The following is a 6,740-nucleotide window of genomic DNA, read 5'->3' as shown; positions in this document are numbered from 1 at the left end:
AGGAGGAGACTAGGTATGAATATTTGTTAGACTCTCTAGAATATTCTAAGACATTACCAGGTTTGAGATGCACTGCTTTAAGTAGTTGTTGCAACTTCCGTGCTTGTTCTCTTCGTTTCTCATTTTCCTGCTTAGAAGCTGCTAAAGTTACAATGGCAAAACATGTACAGTCATCTTTGATACAGTTCTTTTTGTTTGAAGGATTTAAAAAAAATTTTTACACAGAGTGGCCTCTTTAAAGATTCATTTTTTAATGTGGAGAGATTATTTGAAAATGGGTTTGAGCAAGTGATTTAGTACTAAATCAGGATAGGGGCTCTATTATGAAGCCAGTGTTCTATGTGGTAGAGAGATGGCAACAGAAACTCTGCTTGATGCTCTGGCTACTGGGTCAGGGGTAATCTCAGCAGAAAGTAAAAGCAGCTGGATCTTACACAGTAACTGAGACATGTTAGGGAAAAAATTAACACCTTCCATCTTCATGGCTTCGGGCCAGAAATCAGCTGAAGATCTCCAGGCAACACCAGAGTTAAAAGAAAGTTATTAATCTCTTTTCTAGGTACAGAGAAAACGTAATACTTAAATTGGTAGTTCACAGTTGGTGAACTAGGCCAACTGTGCTTAGAAGGCAGACTGATATTCAGCTGTAAAATACTGCATGGCCAAACAAATGTTAAAATATTTTGTTTAAATAAACTTTTTGGGGTAATATCACCAGGATTAGTAAAGAGTTCAAAAATTTTCTACTCCATAAAAAAAAAAAAATTTCTACTCCATAAAAGTCATGAGATCACTGGCCAACATTATCAGAATCAACATATTCAGAATTCTGGAAATTAATCAAAGTCTTGATGGAACCTGAGAATATTTATTTTAAAAATAAAACCTAGATATTGGTCATTTTAATTTCCCTTTTACTATCTTGCCCTCCACAACTCAGAGGTATCTTTGAAAACCAAAACCTTGAAATCACAATAAAAATCAGTAGCCTGGCAGCCACTGGATGGAGAAACATGGAGTCTGAGCTCTTTGAAAGCCTTATTTCCAGAGAACAGTTATTATTTGACCTATCGGATCATTCCCTGGGAGAACCCTCTTTCAAAGGTTGTCTTTATCGGGCTGGACTTGGAACTTTCCTAATGCAGCAGCCCTGGGGCATCTGTTGAAAATAATCGGTGAAAATTACTTAACATTGCTACTGTCTAGGGTGGTAGATAACAGTTGGGGAAATTTTTAAAAGGCGAACCAAAAAGGAGAAGTACAATGAGCTGTCCATATGGGCCTTTAAAAAAACTCTGACATATTCTGGGGAAACTAGAAGACTTAACTCTCACTTCTAGCTGAACTTGAGGCTCTGAAAAAGCAGGATGTGACGGCTGTGGCAGAGTTTTCAACTGCCTGCCTGTTGACGGCATGCTTAAACACGTACACAGAGACCCTCGACAACACCTGCAAGACTTATTGATTCCAGGTATTTCAGGATCCATGTCAAATCATTAGCTGACTAGTAATTTAATATTTTAACACTGACTCCTTGGATAAATGGCTGATTTTAGGACTGGCGCACATAAGATAATGCGTGGAGCATCTTGTACTGCCAGAGTCAGAAGTGTTAAAATATTAAATACTCAGATATTCACTGGGAAATAGCTGCTACTCTGCGTCCCCCAGATGCTCCCCTCCTTTCCTTTCACACCTGCCCCCTTCAATGACCTAATAGCTAAAAGGTGAATGCCCTTCACAGTAGAAGGCCCTAGCACCCAGAATCCTGCCCCAGTACAAGAGGTTGCATCCAGCATCTGTTGCAATTGGGCCATGCGAGTGCCAGACAAACTGTTGAATACTTTGACTCTCATTCCTGCTTTGAAGCTAGTGATTATTTTGATATTTGCCTTTTTAACTTATTCTATTAGAAAAAGAAAACAGATGTTGAAGTTACTATGTGCTATTTTCTTCCTTTAAAAAATTGCCTTTTTTGTAGTCAAGACATAGAGAGTAGACAGAGTTACTTGACAGTGCTCAAGTAACAGAGAGTAGATTTTTTTTAAAGTTTTTTGATGTAGACCATTTTTTAAAAGTCTTTATTGAATTTGTTACAATATTGCTTCTGTTTTATGTTTTGGTTTTTTGCCCATGAGGTATGTGGGATCTTAGCTCCCCAACCAGGGATTGAACCTGCACCCCCTTCATTGGAAGGCGAAGTCTTAACTACTGGACTGCCAGGGAAGTCCCACAGAGAGTAGATTTTGTTATAGGGTTGCTTCTTTTGGATGGTCATATGTAAGGAAAGTTGACCTAAGTTCCACTAAGAAGAAAAAGCCATCTTGTTACAGACATCCCTTAAGAAGACATAACTTGAGAGGACTTATTTCACTTAGATCTTTTGCCCCAATTATATCACACTGTTGAACAGATCACAGGTACATTTATCCATTCTTCAGCTATGCACATTACAGCATTCTGTGCTGTCATTTAATTGCTTTCACTGATTTAAATTTTGTCATGATGTTGTCAGCTTATCCAGCATGGAGTTAGTTCTGGGCTGCAGGAAGCCATTTTGCTATTATACGGAATGTTTAAGGATGCTGTCACTGAGGACGCTGACTACTGTGTCATACAGGCGCTTTCTAATGATAAGGTAATTTGTTCTTGTGATAGTGTCATAAATACTTATGCTTCTTCTGAATAACTGGGCACTTGGAATGGTATAATGAATTCCATTTCTCTTTTTTCCTAGGCTTCTAGGAGTCTGTGAGTCTAATTTGTGGTTCTGTTGTAGCCAGTGCATGGAGTTTTATAGGATTAAATACTAGTTTGACCTTGTCTTCCTAGCATTATTTTCTGTTTCATTATATATGTATATTATATATTATGGTATATATAATATATATTATGTGTATGACATATGTATTATATATATAATATATATATTATGCGTATGAAATATATATTTTATATATATCCACATCTCAAATAAGAGCGAGTATGCTAATTAACATTCTGGCTAAAGTGTACCCTAATCATCAGTCACATAAATATTAGTTAAGTGGTTATTACTTTTATTAGATAAGCGAATTGAATCTTACATAATTGTCTTTCATGCATTCCTTTCTCTAATTTTGTATCCATTCTTGCACCATTTCTTTCTCATATTTAGCCCTCTGTATGCTATATGTCAAACTGCTTTGCCAGTGAATCAAGAGGGAAGCCTGATATCAGGTGATTTATATATTTAAAATTTATTCTCTTTTCTTTGTTTACATTCAGTAGAGCTCTGCAAGATGCAAACTGCATTATTTCAAGGAGTGAAATATTTGTCTTGTTATCACTGACCTGATGGTGCTTCAATTTTTTCTCCCTCAGTTTCACTTCAAGCCACTTGAAATCTATCTTATATATCAATGGACGTGAATGACTTGAAAACTTAGAATCATAAAATCAGCCCACTTGAATTTTATCTCTAACTTTTGGCCAACTATCACAGTACATAGCAAATATGTGCTATTTTTGCCCATCCACTAACCCCTCTCCTTCCTCAGCTAATAGTAACCATATTTCCTCTGGGGGACACATTCCACATGGTCTGGTTAGAGCAGTTCCTGATCTCTAGGTCTAGAAAATCTGCTATGTCCTGACTCTGTTCACAATAATTTGTTGAAGGATGGGCAAATGACCCAAGCTGGACCTATCTGAGTCTTCCCTAGAGCATGCATGTCAAAGTGATTAAATAAAAAATGTTTTTCTTTCCACTGAGAAAGAAAGCTGGCATGAGTAAGTCTTTTAAGTCTTGGCTACAAGCAGCTATTTTGCATTCACATGGAGACAGCTTGTTCTATGGGTAGAAAGAGATTTGGTATCTTGATGACATTGTCTTGAGTCCTTGCTTTTAGCCATACCTGGAATTGGCACCATCCATCGACTTTTTGGTTCTGTATGGCCAACAGAATACCGTTTTTGTTTAAGTCAGACTGAACAGAGTCTCTGTCTTCTGCAAATGAAAGCGTCCTGACTACTCACAGTATATTTTATTAGGTGATAATAAAGGTATAAACCAACTGTCACTGGAATACAAAGGAAGATGTAACTGAGCTTGAAGGGGCCAAGGAAGGCTGATCAGAGGATGTAGCAGATGAACTCAGTCTTAAACAAACTGAGTTTTCAAAAGAGAAGGAGGGGCTTCCCTGGTGGCGCAGTGGTTCAGAGTCTGCCTGCCGACGCAAGGGACATGGGTTCATGCCTCGGTCCGGGAAGATCCCACATGCCGCGGAGCGGCTGGGCCCGTGAGCCATGGCCGCTGAGCCTGCGCATCCAGAGCCTGTGCTCCGCAACGGGAGAGGCCACAGCAGTGAGAGGCCCGCGTACCGCAAAAAAAAAAAAAAAAAAAAAAAAGAGGAGATAGGTTGAGCAGATCAAGCAGATAAAACAATGTGCTTAAAAACACAGGAGTATGAAAGAACACAGCATGCCAGATTCTGGAATCCAGAATGTATTATAGTTAGGTGTAGATGGAATTATTGTGGGAAACAGAGGCTGAGATGAAGTTTGGCATACAGGGTATTTGTTAGGCATCAATACCTATAGATGAGAGAAGTAAGAATGAGGATTGGGTAGAAAAGTTGAACCTCAAAGTTTTGACCAGACCCACGGGAAGCTTTGGCTGAAAAGCCTAGGCTTTTATACTCCCACTGCAATTATTCATTGGATAAGGGCCACTGTGGGAAGGGTATATCCTTGGGCAAGAGTATTTTCTGCAGCTGAGGTAAATCCTGAAGGATCTGACAGCATCCCTAGCCATGTTGTCAACAAACTCTTCCTTGAATGGGGATCTGGGTAATACACATTTGTGTCTTTCAAAGGAACAAGGAGATGACAATAAAGAGAAAATAAAGAGAGAATATTTCTCTTCATAAGGTACCTCATATATTATGCTATGGATCTTGGCCTTTATTCTGTATGTATTAGAAATCCATTGAAAGAGTTCAGCTGGGAAGTACAAAGATTATATATATATACATTTTTTAGAGCAGTACTTTTTGTAACTATGAAAGGAGAGAATCTGAAGTGGGAAGACCATTAGGAAACTCACGACAATCCAGGAAGGAAAGAATGTGAATGTGAACTAACAGAATAGCAAAGAAAATGAGTGGGAAAGAATTATTTCAGGGATAGGGGCAAAATCCACAGGTCTTACAATCTATGCCTTTAGTATATGGCATATGCATCCAAGTAAAATGCATGGACTTGGTGAAATAAGTAGATTTGAAGAAATGGAAGGGGCCAAGGACGCATGAAGAGAAAATCATATTGTTAACTGAGAAAAGAAACAGAGAAAAAGATATGATGGTTAATTTCACGTGTCAAGTAGACTAAGCCACAGTAGTCAGATTTTGATCAAATATGTCTGGATGTTGCTGTGAAGATATTTTAAGATGGAATTAACATTGAAATATTTGAGTAAAGCAGATTACATTCCATAATGTGTTTGGGCCTCATCCAATCATCCAATCAGTTAAAGGTCCGGGAAAAGGGAATTATTCTAGACAGTGGCCTTCAGACTCGAATTGCAATGTATACTCTTCTCTGGGTCTTCAGTCAGCCTGCCTACCCTGCAGATTTTGGAGTTGCCAGCCTCCACAACTGGGTAAGCCAATTCCTCAAAATAAATATCTTTATCTTTCTATCTACATCCCTATATACACACACATTCTGTTGGCTCTGTTTCTCGGGAGAACCCTGGATTAGATACAGGAATAGATACAGATTTGGGTAGAAAATCATTTATTCAGTCACTGAGAATCTCCCATGCCAGGCACTATTCTAGGTATTTGAGATAAATCACTGAAAACAAACAAATAAAAATTCTCTTTCTCCTGAAGTTTATATTTTAGAAAAAGATGAACAATAAATAATCATGACACATCAGCAAATTATAGACTATATTAGAGTGATCAGGGCTATGGAAAAAAATAGAGCAAAGCAAGAAGGATGAAAAGTGCTGAGGAGAAAGTTACAGATTGCAGTTTTAAATAGGATGATTTAAACAGGAGTGAGCCACGTGAATACCTGGGGGCAAGCACGCCAGGTAGGAAAGAATAGCCAGTGAAAGAGCCCTAAGGCAAGTGCTTATTTGGAAGAATGGGGAGAGAAGTCAGAAGTACCTCCAGAAAAATGTCAAAGTGAATGGACAAGAGCAGTGTTTCTTAAATCTTTCCCTTCATTTTCATACTCCTCCCCTCGCAGAATCAAATTTTGTTGCCTGGGGGCTTCCCTGGTGGCGCAGTGGTTGAGAGTCCGCCTGCCGTTGCAGGGGACACGGGTTCGTGTCCCGGTCCGGGAAGATCCCACATGCCGCGGAGCCGCTGGGCCTGTGAGCCATGGCCGTTGAGCCTGCGCGTCCGGAGCCTGTGCTCCGCAACAGGAGAGGCCACAACAGTGAGAGGCCCACGTACCGCGCAAAAAAAAAAAAATTTGTTGCCTGGAGCAATATCACCCCCACTGAGAAAGTATGAACTAGAGAAATGTAGCATTATTGCCAGGCAGGCAGCATTTATGAATGTCCTTTCTGTCATTAGGTTCATGGTCATGAATTTAAAGGATAACCAATCAGGCATGTTTTTTTCCACTCACATTCAGCTGTGTGGAGCAAGGCATAAGTAGGCAGAGAGTTCTTTTTAACCCATGTTGTTGTTTTACCAAACAAGCAAAACGAAGTTGAGAGGAACAAAAGAATTAAAAGTTAT

Source organism: Delphinus delphis, chromosome 1, assembly GCF_949987515.2.
Source record: "Delphinus delphis chromosome 1, mDelDel1.2, whole genome shotgun sequence".
Classification (NCBI taxonomy): domain Eukaryota; kingdom Metazoa; phylum Chordata; class Mammalia; order Artiodactyla; family Delphinidae; genus Delphinus; species Delphinus delphis.
Note: the sequence above shows the minus strand (reverse complement) of the source record.